Source organism: Polypterus senegalus, chromosome 9 (assembly GCF_016835505.1).
Source record: "Polypterus senegalus isolate Bchr_013 chromosome 9, ASM1683550v1, whole genome shotgun sequence".
In the NCBI taxonomy this organism is placed as follows: domain Eukaryota; kingdom Metazoa; phylum Chordata; class Cladistia; order Polypteriformes; family Polypteridae; genus Polypterus; species Polypterus senegalus.
Window position 1 is genome coordinate 172,221,037 of NC_053162.1, and position 18,943 is coordinate 172,239,979.

General features: G+C 43.0%; 1 protein-coding gene across 1 annotated transcript in view; it reads left to right on the top strand.

Annotated features, from left to right (window-relative positions):
• Positions 1-18,943, top strand: part of gpr107 (G protein-coupled receptor 107) — a 191,091-nt gene that overhangs the window by 116,740 nt on the left and 55,408 nt on the right. The gene's annotated exons all lie outside the window — the stretch shown is intronic.

Consider the following 18,943-nt stretch of genomic DNA (forward strand, 5'->3'; position numbering starts at 1 on the left):
TTATGAGTGTTGCTGTCATCAAGGATTTGATTATCATTATTTCTTTCAATCAGGTTTGTATTTGGAGGACGTGTTGTGTTCAAGTTATAACCATGTTTGTCAACCGTTGTAAAGATAACAGGTTTCATTCATCGAAGTGTTCACTACCCAAATCGCTACTCGTGAATCTAAGATGTTTAACAGGCATTCCCAGTATTAACTTGTGGATTTGCCTGGTAATATTTAGCGGCAGCGTGTCTATGACCTTGTGGAATTGCCTGCGAGTATTTAGCGACAGCATGTCTATTAACTTGTGGATCTTCTGTGAGTATTTGGTGGCAGCGTCACAAAGTTGTTTTCATCTAGCTGCATCAGAAAATGTACCACGACATCTGACACACCTCCTTTTTACTGTTTTCTCACAGCTTGGATTGCTGCTGTCATAATCGGTTTAAGTTTCATGGTTTGTTTCAATTACATTAGTATTTGCAGGACTTGTTGTGTTGAAGTGACTTTCGGCATCAGTCAAGCGTTGTAAGCATACATCCAGCTTCATCGATAACTTCGCATCCAGCTTTTGAGAGTTGAAACATTCATAAACATCAAAGTATCCACTATTCAAATCGTCACCTGTGAATCTAAGATGTTTAAGAGGCATTGGCGGTTCTCCAAAGGTGTAAAATATTTGGCCATTTCGGTACACTTGAAAGCGTCAACCGTACAATTCAGTGGCAGCCATCAACTCAAATGCAGAAGCATAGTTGAAGGGCTTAAGCATTTCACTCTTATAGTGCCCCTGTGTAGTATAATTATCTCCTGTACCGTCATCAGTGCACACCTTGAACCTGTCCCAGTCATTCAATTCATAAGACACAATGATCCTCTGGATATCAAGATTGAGCCTGATATGGCCATGCAATATGTAACCCAGAGAATGAAAAAGGCAGGCACCATCTCCAGGCATGGAAACCACTCGGTAAGTGACAGTTCTTTGATCAATGGTGATCACCTCGATAGACATGTTAATGGGGGTACGGTTGGAACGATAAAGGAAATGGGTACCTGAACAATGTAAAGTAAGTCTAAAATACGTACATAATAACTATAATCGTAATAAACGAACAATAAAACCGCGGAGAAGCCATGGATTAAATAAAAAGGGCTGAAGTTATCAGCAGGGAGACATGAATACCATGGCGAACCAAGGAAGGGAATGAAGAGACCGGAGTGACGGATGGCCTTATATGGGCAGGCAGTCAATTACGTGGGAGGCGTGGGGATGGGGAACGCAATATAGGCAAGCAGCCAACTACGTGGGAGACATGGTGATGGGGGACGCAACGCCGCCTCACATGGCAACCGAGCTGCAGGCTATGGCTGTATATATGTACATAAGTAGGATTCAATTATGACCGTTACGTGTAGAATTTCAAAATGAAACCTGCCCAACTTTTGTAAGTAAGCTGTAAGGAATGAGCCTGCCAAATTTCAGCTTTCTACCTACACGGGAAGTTGGAGAATTAGTGATGAGTCAGTGAGTCAGTCAGTCAGTCAGTCAGTGAGGGCTTTGCCTTTTATTAGTATAGATAACCATATGAACATATTCTTTTTACTTTGCGGATTTTCACCTTTTGCGGGGTGTTCTGGAACGCAACCCCTGCGATCAAGGAGGGATTACTGTACTTGAATTACAAGCTTGAAATCTCTCTCTCTCTCTCTCTATGTATGTATGTATGTATGTATTTATGTATTTATACATTATATAAAATCCAACGTCTGTCTGTCTGTCCATCCGTCCGTTTTTCACAAGAGGGACTACTTAACAGATTTAAATCATTTTTTTTCTATAATTTGCTTGAACATTCCTGTTGATTTTGTGATTTCTCTCGTCACGCTATTTATCATAGTTTGCTTGTGGTACCGATTTATTTGCGCAAATCCGAGAGAGATGCAGTGGGCCGAGGGAAGGGGGGGCGGGGCATCCTCAATCACACATCATCCTCGGGGTGTGTACCTGACCTCTGCTTAGCTAACAAACGAGAGAACTACTTCACAGATTTAGATTAGGTTTTTTTTTTAATTTTGCTTGAACATTCCTGTTAATTTTGCGATTTCACTTGTGCTACCGATTAATTTGCACGAATCCAATAGAGACGTTGCAGGCCAAAGAAAATGTGGGGAGAGAGACCCTCCTCACTCACACGCCAGCCTTGGGGCGTATCTTGCATCTGCTTAGCTAGCGAACAAGATAACTACTTCACAGATTTAGATCGGGTTTTTTTCTTGAATTTGGTTGAACACTCCAGTTGATTATGCAAATTCTCTCATCGTGCTAAGTATCATAGTTGGCTTGTAGGAGTTATATATTCGTGCTAATCTGAGACAGAGGCTGCTGACCGAGGGGAGGGGGGAAGTGTGGCATAAGGAGTGGGGAGCCAGGCAGGGCCCTCCTTACCCACACATCAGCCTCAGTTTCAGTTGGTGTACCTCTTGCCGCATTTTGTCTCCACTTAGCTGGTGGTTCCTTTTTGTTTATTGATTTTTAAAGTTTGTCCTGTTTCACTACCACACAGACGGAGCCACGGGGGATGGCTAGTCTTGAATAAAAGACGTTTATCTCACTGAGCTTCTGGCCTTCGTCTATTGCAAAAGTCACACAATTTTTAGCACCAACTTATGTTGTAGTTTTCAGATCTTTTATGGTCTTAACCCTGATGTTTTTATTTAATTTCCTGTTCTATTTAAGATTTTTCTCTTATATTTACATCATTAGTTTCATATCCTACCTTCTGTGTTTTTGTTATTTTAAATAATTTGTTAATTTGTGGTAAGAAACTGCTATAGGTCTGCAACTAATAACTAGTGTAATAATCAACTACTTGTTTGACTGCTACTTCCATTAAGCAGTTCATTATCGGTTTTAAATATTGCAACAGCTGCACAAAACTATTTTGTTAACAAAACCTACGTTTTATTCCTTGCGCAATGTCCTCCTTCATAACGACCATGCTCTCTAGACCCCAGGTTAGGTAGGCACCCTCAGGTGTTGCTGTTAGGCATGTAAGTGCGCTCTAAAGTTATATTCACCGAAAGCCTGCATATCAACACGTCTTATTACAAAGTGTACGGTCTGTTCGAGGCTGTGGTCAGCCAAAGTCGACATCAGGGAGGAGAAGAATGAATCTGTTTGTTACACGTCGACTCAAGTTACCTGGAGTGTGTGATTTGATTTTGTACGCTAGATAGCAGCAGATACCACTACATGAAACGAGTCTCACACACATCAAGCTTCGTTTTTTGTCCTTCGATTACGACATCAAGTAGTGGCTTCAACGATCATCATAAAGAAATCTTCTGCAGAAGACATTCTGTTTATCATTAATAAACCAGATACTTCACTGTCAGATAAGGATTTTAAGCTGCCAAAAAAAGAGAACATTGAGAATGCTTCTGGGACATCACAGCTATGCAGATGGCTTTTCTTTTCAGGTGCTACCACGTCACAGCTGTGCTGACATACCAGGAGCTCATTTTTCACTCCGGTGGGCCCTTGAGTGAGGCCCCTTAACCTGTAATTGCTTCGTCTTTGGTGTGATGTTAATCTGTATCCAGCCCTGCAAGCAGGTCCTCCATCTGACAGGAAAATCTTGGGGGTTTGGTGGCAGGACTGTCACTCCAGCCACCATAAAAATACCTCCCACTGTTCCAGTGTGGTACTGAGGTGTCACCCGCTGCACTCGGATTCCAATCCATGTGGGTTGTCGTGTGGTGGGTGCATCAACATGCTATTAGTGCAGGCACCCAAGATATGTGAGCCTGAAATGAACTCCACACTTTGAAGTTCATTGGTCTTCAACCCTCTGACATATTTGTTTTCCGCAATATCTCAACATGTGATTACGACTACTCTAGGTCAGTGATTTAGTTTTTTTTTTTTTTAATTTGATTTATATACGTTATTAAACCCTGAGGGGAAATTGTCATTTCGTATGACCTTTGGAGATCAGAGTGCAGGGTCAGCTGTTATATGGCCCCCCTGGACCAATGTGCAGGTTAAGGGCCTTGCTCTCAAGGTCTTCAGTCAGTAATGGGATTTGAACCAGCAACCTTCCAGACCTTTAGCCTCATTGCCACCACTCTGCCAGTGTGGCAGGTAATCAATAAGAAAATCCATTGGCCGCTACTTTTTTTTTTTTTTGTTATTAATTAGTTATTTCATCTCCAGACCCCACACTAGGTAGGTGCCCCCCAGATGCTGCTGTGCTTCATTTTCTGTTCACTTTTTCTCCTTCTTTATTTTAGTCTCTTGGACCGTAGACCATGAGGTTTGGGCCCATATAGTGTTTTTTTTTTTAATTTTGGCTTTACTGCAGGAATTTAGGATTCTTTCACTTTGCTACAAGTTTGATTATTTTCTAGTATTGAGTCTTTTGTATATCCTTAATTTTTTTTATTTTCTTCTTAGATTCCAGATCTTTAAATTTTAAACCTTCTGTTTGCATTTTGTTTTGCTTCTCTTTTCCATTTTCTATGTATTTTGTTAATCAAATGAATAAATGCATCTGAGTTGCAACTAGCTGTGCATCTCAAATGGGTTTTAAATCCAATTAATCAACGTAGACCTCAGTGTTAACATTTGGCGAGCACCACGCAATGACCATGTTTCTGTTATGGAATTCCTAAAAGCGTTGTTAATGTTTGTGATGCACCTTCTGTTGGAATGGCAAATGCATTTTATTACTAAAAATGTTTATAATGCTCTTTCTCCATCTGATGCACCCATACAGACAAACAGACTCTTATCCTTTTATTAAGGTGGATTACATTTCACTGCATCACCACATTTTTGTTTTTGCTTCTCTCCTCCTTTTGGCATTTGTTTTGTGGCATATCACAACAAGACCTCCCCAGACCTGGGCATTAGAATAGTTCTGACAAGTAGAAACCATGCAGTCCAACAAAGCCCATCACTCCTATTTGCCTAATTTGTCCAAAATAGCAGTGACTTCAGTTTCTGAAGGCCCCCAATGTACCTGCTTTGAATTGTTATTGTTGATCTACCTCCCCATAATTCACTTTACTTACTCTGATGGACTTAATGGCCAAATATCTCTAGCTATGATACCACCACCTGCCAGCCACAACTGCCACGAGTCTGATAATTTGATTTACAAAAAAACAGCACAGAATGTAACTGATATGTCACGTCCATCCACCCACCTTTGTGCTACAGTGTTAGTACTCTTCAGCAGACATCCCTTCAGAAGGCTCTGTTTAAACAACCTTGACGGCAGCACTTAGGATTCCAGTGCCAATCTTAATGTTTGCACGCTTATTGATCCACGTCCAATCACAAGGGAGAATTACAGCAGCTGAGACAATGCAGATTGCCACAGTGTTTTGCCAGTTGGTGTCGACTGCTTTGTAAGACCACAGAAGACAATTACTGAGTCTCCAGGGGGTGTTTTCTCATACAAAAAGAGTGGCGGTTTTTAGTTTGGAAGTCTGGTAATAAAGAAAGCATCTCTTAATTTTTCAAAAGCAAGCAGTTTAGAGTCCTCTCTCTGGGTGTCGGCAAGTTACTGATGTTGTTGTCTTTGGAAAAATTGTGGCCCAGTAGTTTTACATAGCCTATGTTCTGTCAGCTGTCCTGGCATGCAGAAGATGCTGGGTAGGCCCAAAAGAGTTTGTGGTTGTCTGTGTCCATGACGCCTGGCTGGTTAAGAGAAAGATAAGGAGGGAGAGGACCATTGGCATGGCTTACATATTGGGTGTTCTTTACGTTGGAGATTTTCTAAATTTTAAATTCACCAAATTGCATGTTGTATTAGGATTTCGTGGTTACTCTTCTTCTTTTGGCCTGCTCCCGTTAGGGGTCGCCACAGTGGATCATCTTTTTCCATCTCTTCCTGTCCTCTCCATCTTGCTCTGTCACTCCCATCACCTGCATGTCCTCTCTCACCATATCCATAATCCTCCTCTTAGGCCTTCCTGTTTTCCTCTTGCCTGGCAGCTCTATCCTTGGTATCCTTTTCTCAATATATTCAGCATCTCTCCTCTGCACATGTCCAAACCAACGAAATCTCCTCTGTCTCCCAACCGTCCAACTTGAGCTGATCCTCTAATGTCCTCATTTCTAATCCTGCTCATCCTCGTCACACCCAATGCAAATCTTAGCATCTTTAACTCTGCCACCTCCAGCTCTGTCTCCTGCTTTCTGCTCTGTGCCACCGTCTCCAACCCATATAACATAGCTGGTCTCACTACCGTCCTGTGGACCTTCCCTTTCACTCTCTGCTGGTGCCCATCTGTCACAAATCACTCCTGACACTCTTCTCCACCCTGCCTGCACTCTCTTCTTCTCCTCTCCTCCACTCTCCCTGTTACTGTGTACTGTTGATCCCAAGTATTTAAACTCATCCACCTTCGCTAACTCTACTCCCTCCATCCTCACCATTCCACTAACCTCCCTATCATACACACATGTATTCTGTCTTGTTCCTACTGACCTTCATTCCTCTCCCCTCATATCTCCACCTGTCCAGGGTCTACTCAACCTGCTCCCTACTCTCACTACTTCTTCTTCTTCTTCTTTCGGCTACTCTCACTGCAGATTAGAATATCATCAGCAAACCTAATCTCATCTGTCAACTTGTCCATCACCATAGCAAATAAGAAAGGGCTCAGAGCCGATCCCTGATGTAATCCCACCTCCACCTTGAATGTATCTGTCACTCCTACTGCAGACCTCACCACTGTCACCCTTCCCTCGTACATATCCTGTACAACTCTTACATACTTCTCTGCCACTCCCGATTTCCTCATACAATACCACAGCTCTTCTCGAGGCACCCTGTCATATGCTTTCTGCAGGTCCACAATGCAACTCCTTCTGGCCTTCTCTAAACTTCTCCGTCAACATCCTCAGTGAAAACATTGCATCAACGGTGCTCTTTCTTGGCATGAAACCATACTGCTGTTCACTAATCATCACCTCACTTCTTAGTCGAGCTTCCACTACTCTTTCCCATAACTTCATGCTGTGGCTCATCAATTTTATCCCCCTGTAGTTATTACAGTCCTGCACATCCCCCTTATTCTTAAAAATCAGTATCAGTGCACTTCTTCTCCACTCCTCAGGCATCCTCTCACTTTCCAAGATTCCATTAAACAATCTGGTTAAAAACTCCACTGCCATCTCTCCTAAACACCTCCATGTTTCCATAGGTATGTCCTCTGGACCAACAGCCTTACCATTCTTCATCCCTTTCATAGGTTACTTCCTCCTTGCTAATCCATTGCACTTCCTGATTCACTATCTCCACATCATCCAACCTCTTCTCTCTCTTTCTCTTCATTCATCAGCCTCTCAATGTACTCTTTCCATCTGCTCAACACACTCTCCTTGCTTGTGAGTACGTTTCCATCTTTATCCTTCATCACCCTAACCTGCTGCATGTCTTTCCCAGCTTGTTCCATCTGTCTCGCCCACCGGTCCTTTTTTTCCTCCTTAATGTCTAACCTCTCATACAACTCATCATATGCCTTTTCTTTAGCCTTCGCCACCTCTCGCTTCACTTTGTGCCTTATCTAGGATTTAGTAGTTAGAATTTTCATTTATTTGTTTTGGTGACACAAGGAAAATCATGACTTGTCATTGGGGGGATTGACAGGAGAACAATGTTACTCCAAACTTATAAGTTGTGACGTTGCGGGTTCAGCTCCACACTCCCATCGCTGTTCGGGAACCCTTCAACCCAACACCGTCGGTAATGTCACCGATGAGCTAGTCAGTGGAGGCAATAACAATCGAGCAAGGGGATGGTAAAAAAGTGCAAAAGTGCTTTTATTAAAAATCCAACAAAAACAGTGTTCAATAAATAGTGCAGTGATTCCAAAACTGTTAAAATAATTAATCCAATACAAAAAATGTGGATGTTAAAAACATACAAAAAAAACAATCCTTAAAACCAGAGGTTAAAATGTTCCTACGGGAAGCAGTCTTTAAAAATCATGCCAACAACAAGCCTGGTGCTTCTTCTATGCAAGCGTCTCACCTGCTTCTTCCATACGGGCCCTTCAACAGGCGAGACGCTCCCTGCAGCTGCCCTTTTCCATCACAAACACAAGTCTGGAGACCTTCCAATCCCGGCTTCGGTCTGGCACTCATCCCAGACCTGAGACTTGGACTCCTTAGTTTCCAGGATGCTCATACCAAGGACTGTAACACCAAGCCTCGCGACTCCCGCTGCCTTTCCGGACTTCTACAACCAGTCGCCTTTCCCTGGTCACTCCCGCTACCTGCTCACTCAGCGGGAGCGCCTTCCAACTCCAACGCCTGGGTGTCGGCCTAACACCCAGCTTCCTCGCAGCTGCCCACGAGCGCTCGTTCGCTCGCTCACCACACACTCCGTGTGTCTCTCTCACACCGACCTGCTTCCTCTCTCACTCCCTGTAACTTTTGTCCTTTTCGTTTCATTTTTTCCTGATCTTTTTTTCCTCCTCCTGAACCGACTCACACTTCTTTTATACAGCGAGGGGCCATAGCAGCTGCAGCACATTAGCCACGGGAACAATCACGGATGTGGGCAGTTCCTCACCTGTGCACACGGTGAGAAACACCCACACCGCAGATCGCCCCGCGGCTTGCTACAACTACTACGCCCCCTCACTAAGCCGCGAACACGGTGATTATTTATTTAAAAACGCCCTTTGCTAAGCGAGCTGTGGACCCATAACACCACAGTGAGGTGTCTGACTCGCAGCTGGATGAACACAGATACTGGGTGGCTCCTGAAAAGCAACCTGCAAGTCACGGAGTACACACTGATATAAACTTTGTGACACACCAGCTGGTGATAATTGCTGATACACTTGTGAGGACTTTTTTCCTTGTGATCTGCGGTACTGTGAGCCTCTCGGTTACTGAAGATTTTTTGGGTTTCAGTGCTTTCTTTGCTCACAGAAGCAGTTGTTTGCCATTTGTTTCACCAGTTGCTGAAATGTGTGTTTCATAGAAGCATGTGCAATAGGATTATGTTGCATGAATTCAAAACATGACAGCCAGGTACACAGATAACAGCGTTGCTAAGAAGCTGACTAATGACATGTGAATGTGACAACTCACAAGCAAAAACACTGAGCGTGTTCATGATAAGACCCAAAGCATTTTGGCTGCAAATTCACCCACCCATATGGACCGGACCTACCATGCATGTTTTTCTTGTAGATCACAAGTCGATTCAAATTTTACTTGTCACATTATTATACATACAGTGCAATATGGAGTGAAACGCTTAGTTCTGAACTCCAAGACTGTGCATTCAAGAGGAATATAAAGGCGGCAACAATAATAAATGGCTTTGTAAATGTCAATAAAAATCATTATGTTAAATGAGTGCAATAGTATGCATTATAATAGAATGATAAAGTAAGTGATAAATAATAAATCCTCTTTGCATGCCTATTGATCCTCATCCAGTCACACGAGTGGATTAGAGCAGCCTTCTTCAGTATTCTGCCAGTCTGCGTTAGGGGCCCAATAAGTCCACAGAATGACCTCATTCACCTGATGGCTACAGACCAGTGCCACTTACGTCTCCCATCACAGAAACCTTTGAGAGGCAGACCCAGGATTGAACGAGTCTTCTTGTGGTAGACCACCTGGGCCCACTGCAGTTTGCCTATCAACAACACCACCATTCATTTGTAGAGCAGGTTTTCATGCAAGAAGTGTAGCTGAAAGCGCTTTACAAGATGAAATAATCAAGATTAGGCAATAATATTATACAGTATGAAACAAAAAAAATAAGGTTAGATGGAAAGGAGGAAAGAAAAAACAATCGGCAGGTGTTCCAAAGCCAAAAGACCATGCAGCCCCCACTGGACATTCTACCTGACATAAATGATCTCAATCAGTCCTTATGATTTTCAGACTTCATATTGATGATGATGGTCATTTGGACATCTGGACACCCGACATTCAATCTGTAAACACGGGAGGCAGCATGGTGCCCTGATCAGGTGATGCTGGCGCAGATTACCACCACAGAAGAACTGGAAATGGCAGCAGAGAAAGTAGGGATTAGCAGGGAACTGCAGAACCCTGAAGAAAATGATAATTCAGTGCCCGTATAGACTAACAGGGACGCAACTGAAATGTAGCTGATGATGGGTTTTTAGCTGGTTTTTTAAATTGTCCTGTAGTATTAGCCTGGTGAATTTCTATGGGTAAAATATTCCTAATTGTAGGTGCATAACAGCAAAAGGCCGCTTCACCACTTCTTTTCAGGTTGGCTCTTGGAATTATAAGCAGACCTTCATTTGAAGATCTGATGTTTTGACTTGGATTGTAAAGGGAGACAGACATTCTAAAATATAGGCCGGGGGTGAGATTATTGAAGCCTTTGTAAACCATTAGTAGTGTTTTAAAGTCAATTCTAAATCACACGGGTAACTAATGTGTCAGACAAAGACTGGAGTGGAGGGTACAGTTGTCTGTTTGCTCCTCAATTCATATTCTCACCTGGACAAAGCTGGCAGCACTGTGAGGATTGTGTTCTTTGATTTCTCCAGTGCCTTCAGTACCATCCAGCCATCCCTGTTAAGGGGTCACCTCAGAGATATGCAGGTGGATGAGCCTCTGCTTTCCTGATAATGGACTCTCTGCCAGGGGAGACCCCAGTGTGTGAGACTCAAGGACAGTGTGAGCAACACTGGAGCACCACAAGGAACAGGCCTGTCTGCTCTTCTCTTCACTCTGTACACCTCAGACTATAATAACACCAAGACATGTCACTTACAGATATTCTCAGATGATTCTGCATTTATGGGGTGAATTGATTAAGGATACGAAAGAAGAGAGGATTCAGGGGGAGAACTTTGTTTCTTGGCATACAGAGAATTGTCTTCTTCTTAACATCAGTGAATTTCACCACACCAGAGAGCCTCTATGTCCAGACACAGTTCAAAGAGCGGATGTAGAGGTGGTGCCCTGCTAACAAGTACTTGGGGCTCCACATGAATGACGGGTTGGACTGGTCTCATAACAAAGAGGAACTACGTATATGAAAAAGGACAGAGCAGGCTTGTCTTCCTTTAATGAGGACAGTGACATCCTTCACACCTTCTATAACTCTGTGTCGGCCAGTGTGGTGTGCTGGGCTGGTAACATCACTTCATGAGAGGCCCACCGAATCAAAAAACTAGTTAAAAGGGTAAGTTCAATTATAGGACGCAGTCTGGACCCCCTGGATGTTGTAGCCAAGGAGAGAATTAAAACAAAACTGAGGGTCATTATGAACAAAGCCGCACATCCTCCCTCTGACACAACGACACTGAGGAGTTTCAGCCATCAAATTATTCAACCGTCATGTTAAGAAACTGCGGGGTCTCCTTTATACTAACAGTAATACGCCTGTATAGCGCCTCACTGGGATTGCCAAGTCGGAGGTTTTTTTTTTTTTTAATTCCTTTTCAGACGATAGTGTGTATACATATTTATTTAAAGAGCTTCTGTAAAAAGCCATATTTCTTCCTGAGGACAAATTAACATCTGTCTGTCCGTCTGTAACACATTTTAGTAATGTTATCAGTTTGAGACAAGTTTTCACAGAACCTTCAAAACACATTTTTACATAAACAAACCTGTTTGTATTTCTGTTCCTATATCACTCAGGAACAGCTGTGTATGATTTCATGGAAATTGAAGGATAATTGAGGGATAGCCCAGCTTAGAATAAAATCTATACCTGTATGGCACCATAACATGATGGTGGGAATAAATTACTGAAACTGACCTCCTCAGATTTCTGCTGTCAAGTATCAAGTCCCACCATTTTTAAAGCTGATTGGTTGAATCAGAGTGACAGGCAGCCCAGGGCGCCTTGGCATACAACAAGTGGCCATAATATTAACAGGATGCTTTAAAAAAAAAAATAGAGAATCTGTATTTACACCGCGGATTCCTGTCATTCTGTCAAGTCACTTCTTCCATTTCAAACGCTGGCAGTTTCCTGTGAGTTTGTTTTGCAGTCAGAGATCTTCATTCAAACTGCTTCTCCCACAAGCAACTGTCACTTCATCAGACAAGTGTGAAATAAAATTTTCTGCTACGTTTTTTGCTTTTTTTAAAGTAAAATCCCGGCGCAGAAGTATTAACTGCTGTCGACGGCTCATAGCGATGGTGTTAGCTCAACACAGAAGTGCAAATCGGTCGTAAGGCCTCCTTCTGCCTGCTGTTTTGTTCTGCCCCCTTCTGTCAATGCCAGTGCTGTACAGCAGTAGTCCTGCTTCAGCTACGTGGTAGGAGAGGCACTGAAAATAAAATAAATAAATAAATACATGAGGGAGCCAACCAAGAGGTCTTCATAGCAGCAATGTGCTTGTTGTCCTTGTGAAATCCTCTCTTTTAATGCTTCCAAGAGCTTAGACTGTATTTCTTTAAACTGTTGTTTTCTTGTTTTTGGAGTGATTTTGATATCTTTCCCAGAATCCTGTGCCTGCCTTCTTCTCTTCTGTTTTCGACTTGCTTCCTGCATTATGGACATCAGTAAGACCCACTGCTTCCACGTTTTACCAGTTTTTGCATGGCCTCAGTCCCATGGGCTCTTTCAGGTCTGCCTTCCCACCTCTAGTGGCACTATACAGGGCAGCTTCTCCTTCAGTAAAGGTGACACAGGGAGCTGTGTGAGCACACCTGGTCAATATGTACGCTGTGCTTTCCTCTCTGTGGTCTTATTGATGGCCATTAAAGCAAAGAATACACGTACATTGTTGGACACAGGTGAGTCTGGAGTCAATACTTTTTAGCACTGGGCTTATGCATGATAGCCAATAAGTGAAGGTGTAGTAAAAGAATGATCGTGTCTGCTCAGGAATGAACAAGTCTGCCACTCACACTCTGCGATGGCAGTTGTAGATGGACCACTGGATCCCAGGGCTGCTTTTTTTTTCCTGGTGTGCTAAAATAGTCCTCTGTCAGGCCCAGTGGCTAATCAGTTCTCTATCTGTAAGGGCATCTGTTAAGTGGTCTCAACCTCCAGTGCTGTTCACCGAGTCGAGTCACTCGTCCATTTCCCTTATGGCTATGTGACGTCCCTGAGACGGGAGCAACGGCATGTGAACTCGAGGTTGCACAACAGCCTTCTTAATATTGTGGCAGAAGAGCCGTTCTTTAGAGTAGCGTGAGAGAAGGCTGTGTAAGAGACGGCCGGTAGTTCAACCCGGCCAGGACGCCCTTGAGATGGGAGTCATGCTTTCCCCATAGCCCGGAAGTACTACTGAGTCATGGGGACGGAAATCCAGAAGTACCTCTGGGCTAAAGAAAACTCCACTTCACCATCTGACCCAGAAGTGTTGGCAGGTCATGTGGACAGAACGACAGAAGCACTTCCAGGTCGAGGACTATTTAAAAGACTTCTAAAGACCCAGCAGGCAAGCCTGAGTTGGGAGGAAGTGGACAGCGCTTACTGGGAACTGTGGTGGAGAGAATTGAGATGATTATTGTGCTTGGTGATTACTACTTACCTGTGTTATTGTGGCTGTGGTGCTTTAAGGGCAATATTATTTAGAAGAAAATGATTAAATATCTTCTTGGTTCCATTACCTGGTATCCCGATTGTCTGTCTGTTGGATTTAAAAGGGCAACAGCACCCCCTAGTGTTCACAGCTGCTATATAGCCTAGGCCTAAGTTCAGTTCCTGCAACTGCAATCTCAGGGAGGATGAGTAATGGAGAAAAAGGGGGGCATCGCCCCGAGTACAGGTTTAACTTAGTTTTTCTATAGCACCCTTCACTGACTGTAGGGGCTGAGCACTGTGAACAATTTTTAGCTAAAGTACACATATGTATGTAGTAATTAGTGTCTTCTATAACTTGTACACATATAAATACAGATTTGTTAAAACACACAGAGCACAAGGTAGAAAGTAGATCAACAATATCTACCCTTTAATTAACTGATGAACTGTGTAGGTAAAGATTCAAATTGTAAAAGAGGAAGTCAAAAACAAAGTTACAGTCCTGGAGACCTCTGCTAACTGGCAGCCTACCTGCTCCTGGGTCTTCTATAGTGGAGTTTGTGCTGGCCATCCAATCAAATGAGAGAATCTTTCCATCTGATGATTCCAATGCTCTTTTATCTGAGAGGACTGAGCCTGGCAGTAAAGCAGTGGCACCAAATTGCCACACAGATACTGAGAAGAGAAACAGAATTGAGGAGGAGGGTTAGTAACAGTTTATAAATATTGTACCACTTACAGTATATTTCTGTGAAAACAACTAACAAAGAGAGATGCAATATGAACAGCTAATCAGCAGCTCTAGTCAGGGTATTCTAGAGAAAAGTTGTGGGCCTTCAGCCAGAATTTAAAAGCTAAAACTGAAGGGGGCATCTCTTATATTGGCAAGCAGACCTTTCCACAGCTTCAGGGCCCTGTAACTCAAACCTCGACCTCCCACACTTTTGCTTGTCGTTGTTTTAAGAGATGGGAGCACATGAAGCGTGTCTGCCAACAGCAATCCAACAACTGTTAGGTTAGATGTCCGTGGACTTGTTTTAAATGATGGCTCACTGCCTTGTCTCGCATGACGTTGTAAAAACAACACTTGTCCTTTATTTCCGACCCCGGGCATGGTTAAATCTCTTTCTCGCAGGACGTATAACGCTGCTCACGTTGTCATTTACAGCTGAACGCATGCTAAGGAGAAGCCGTCGGATCATCTGCTGTCGTGCTGCCCGTCGATCATTTAAAAGCCTGTACAGCAGCTGTCCTTTTGCTGCTGGTGAGCTGCATGTTTTGCTTGTTGCTTGTTGTTGTTTTAAGAGCTGGGAGCAAGTTAGGCATTAGTATCATGGCAAAATTTTTTTTGAGCCTTTTGAATTCCACTACTTTCATAATCTCTAACCTGCTCTGCATGTGTATAAAACAAACGTTTTTGAACGTCTTTATGAAGTTCTACTTTGACTTTTACTCTTTGTCTTTTAGTTCTGAGCCCGATTGGACATGCTTTGTTTTCAGTTCCACTTGTTCCAGGCTGATTATTACCTTCTTTATTTTCTGAATTTGCACCTAGATTATTCTTTTTCTTTTTTGCATTTTTTTCTCTCCAACGTTCTCTGCGCTGCTCTTTCTTCTTTGCTTAGTCGTCGATGTTTCATCTGTAACGTATTGTCCTTATACTGTGCTGAGAGCCCTGGATCTGTGTGTACTCAAAGCCTTTACATGTCTGAGTGTTTTGCTGCCTGTGGTCTTATTTGATATTGGTTCTATTGGTTCTAAGTAGGACGTGTCTTGCAAGAATCTTGTGTTCTACATCCCCGCGAGATGGTCCTGGGTTAATCTCTTGGCACAAAGTCTCATGTTTAAGGTCCCCGCGAGATGCTCAGTGGCCAATCTCTTTCGTCTCGCAGGTCTTTTAAGTGTCTTCCGTGATCTTCACGTGAAGATCGCGTCTCGTCTCCCTAGTCTTTCCTTCCCAGAATTTTTTTTTATAATAAAGAGATAAGATTAGACAATACTAAGTAACAAAGAATAAAGTAAGGTCTGATGGTCAGGAGGACAGAAAAGAGGACTAGAAAAAAAAAAAAAAATCTCCAGGGATTCCAAGGCCATGAGACCACCCAGTCGCTACTAGGCATTCTACCTAACATCAATGATCTCAATCAGTCCTCATGGACTCAAGGCTTTACATGGAAGAATTAGATGATGAGGGTCATGTGCTCCTCTGGCCTTCAATCCATCAATGTAGGGACTGCAAGGTGCCCTGATTATGTGGTGATGGTGCAGATCACCACCACAGAAAACTGGAAAAAGAACAGCAGAGAAAGTAGGGGATGGACTGCGGAGATATGATGAAATGATAATTAAATGCATATACAGAATATCAGGGTTACACTAAAATGAAGCTTTAAGAAAGCCATGTTACAATAATGAGTTTTCTGCAGTTTTTTTGAAAGTGCTCCACCGTGTTAGCCTGGTGAACTTCTATCAGTAAACTTGTATTCCAGATTTTAGGTACATAACAGCAGAAGGCCGCCTCACCACTTCTTTTACGTTTAGTTCTTGATATTCTAAGCAGACCCTCATTTGAAGATCTAAGGTGATGATTTGGAGTGTAAGGTCAGAGGCATTCCAGAATATAGGAAGGAGCAGATTATTGAAGGCTTTGTAAACCTTTAGCAGTATTTTAAAGTCAATTCTAAATGACACGGGTAACCAATGTATTGACATCAGAACTGGTGTGATGTGCTTGGATTTTATTTTCCTAGTTAAGATTCTGGCATCTGCATTCGTTGATGTCTTTCTTAGGTGGTCCTGAGAGGAGTGCATTACAGTGATCTAGTTGAGTAAAAACAAAAACGTGAACTCACTTTTCAGCATCTTGCAAAGTTATAAGGGCTATAATTTTGCTGTAATTCTTAGGTGGAAAAAATGCTGTTCTGGTGATCTGATTAATATGTGACTTAAAATTATATTAAAGGTATACACTTTATGAGAGCAGAGTTTATATTCAACCTTTCTGGTATTCTCCAAATTCCTGATTTTTCACTTCTGTTTAATTCATCAATAATGAATGAATAGTTGCTCCTCCATATTTAGTTTTGTGCTGTTTGAATGCAAATATAGCAGCACAACTTGCCCTATCATCCAGTGATAATCTGTCTTGTTTCACATTCTTTTTTTTTGTGTGTGATTATTTCTGTGATCCCTGATAATCTCTCCTGATTTACATTCGACAATCTGTGTGGCACACTGAGCCAACTGATGGAGCTGAACTAAAATGATGTGGCATTGAAGTCTGGCCAGAGCTGTTCTCTTCCCTTTTCCTGCATTGGCTTTAAGTAGTGCTGACCCTCTAGAAGCCCCCAGCACATTGGCTCTGCTCAGCCCCTCTGCCAGCATCTGTGTGCTGTTCTGCTCGGTCACCTTCTTTATAAAAGGTCTGACTTGTGCTTGGTTCAAAGCTTCTGATCCTGGATCAGCCAAAGTTGGGGTGTTGGAATAAGTGAACGTTGCTTTCTTGTGAATGTCCTGTACTTGGCCTGCCTCTTCCTTCCTTTTCTCGTTTGGTTTGCAGACAGACAGACAGACAAAGCAAATTCTTACCTATTGACATGTAAGTGCGTTTGCTCACTTTCATTTGCAGTGACTCCTATTTCACATGTAACTCTCATTTGCAGCACTTTCAGTCAGTTTTTATTTTTATCACACCCAGATCTTGCCGCAACAAGCAGCTTCTTAATCTTCCAGCTGTAATCTCAGTGCTTCAAGTGCAGCTTCCTTGGACTGCAAAGAAAATGCAACACGTGACAAATATTCTAAAGTGTTTGAAAAGAAAATGACGCATCTCAAAGACGACACATTAGACTTTATTGGTAACTAGACATTAAACCCGTTAAAATAACGGGCGCTAGAACAGTAGTACATAAACATTTGTGTGAACAGTCTATATTAAATGGCAAGGGACCTTGTATGTGGCTGTAATATGTGTCACTGTATTGTGTGCCTTTAATTTTCTCTCTCGGTAACACTGGTTTGTATTTCCGTGAAATGCCTGTAATTTTGTCTGACAGTAATACAGTGGAACCTCGGTTCACGACCATAATTCGTTCCAAAACTCTGGTTGTAACCCGATTTAGTCATGAACCGAAGTCATTTCCCCCATAGGATTGTATGTCAATACAATTAATCTGTTCCAGACCATATGAACTGTATGTAAATATATATTTTTTTAAAGTTTTAAGCACAAATATAGTTAACTATACCCTAGAAAGCACAGCGTAATAGTAAACTAAATGTAAAAACATTGAATAACACTAAGAAAACCTGCAAGAATTTGCGCTATAGCCTTATGACCCGCTCGCTAAAAACTCTTTTTTTTTTTATGCACAGGGGAAAAAAAATGAACATTTGAAAAATCTGAAATTTAATAAACAACCAAGAAAAGTAACATTGCAACAATGCACATGTGCCCCTGTGTGTGTGTGTGTGTCTCTCTCGCCGGGCCTGCGCGTGTGTGTCTCTCGCGTGTGTGTCTCTTAAGCGCCTGTGTGTGTGTCAGAGGCAGACAGACAGAGAGAGAGACACACACACACACACACACACACTCTCTCTCTCTCTCTCTCTCTCTCTCTCTCTCTCTGACTCGCACGTGCCCATGTGTGGAATGCACAGGAAGAGACTGAACACGTGCTGTGTGGCCCCGCGCATGCGCACTTCTCCAGAAGACACACACGGACACCGCGCTCCTGTGTGTGCGTGCGTGCGTGCTTCCGAGCGACTCGCACGCGCCTGTGTGTGTGTGTATCTGTCTCTCTCTCTCTCTCTCTCTGCACAGGGAATGCACAGGAAGAGACTGAACACGTGCTGTGTGGCCCCGCGCATGCGCACTTCACCAGAAGACACAGACACACACACACACACACACACACACACACACGGACACTGGACGCACACAAGGGTTTTATTAAAGAGGATGATGTGTGTTAACTTGTAACTGAGAGAAGCACAGGAAGGACATATCAGCTCCGAGTGTTTCCTAGTAATATATAATGGGGTGGCATGCTCCTACTGCTGCCTTGACACACAGGAAGAGTCGTGCGAGCTTCCTTAATGGAGTTTTCGTGTTCTCCCCACGTCATTGGTGGTTTGCCCAAGGCCAGATTAGTACCCCCACAGTCCCTTGGTTAACTTCGCTCCTTAACAGTGAGTTGATCGTACTTCGATCAGTACAGCGCATGGACATCGGGTTGTGTAATGCAGGGTGGTATTCCTTATTCTTGATTTCTGGGCGAGGTTCAACCCTTTGTTCATTTGGACTCGCTGATTCTCCATCATTTCATTTGGGGTAATTGTTGCCCATACCCAAAATGCCTTGATAATAGATGTGCCCCTGAGTTTGCGGATACCAGCTTGGCCCCCTGGCGTGTTGGTTGTAGGTGTTCTCGGCTAGAGTGGAAGCA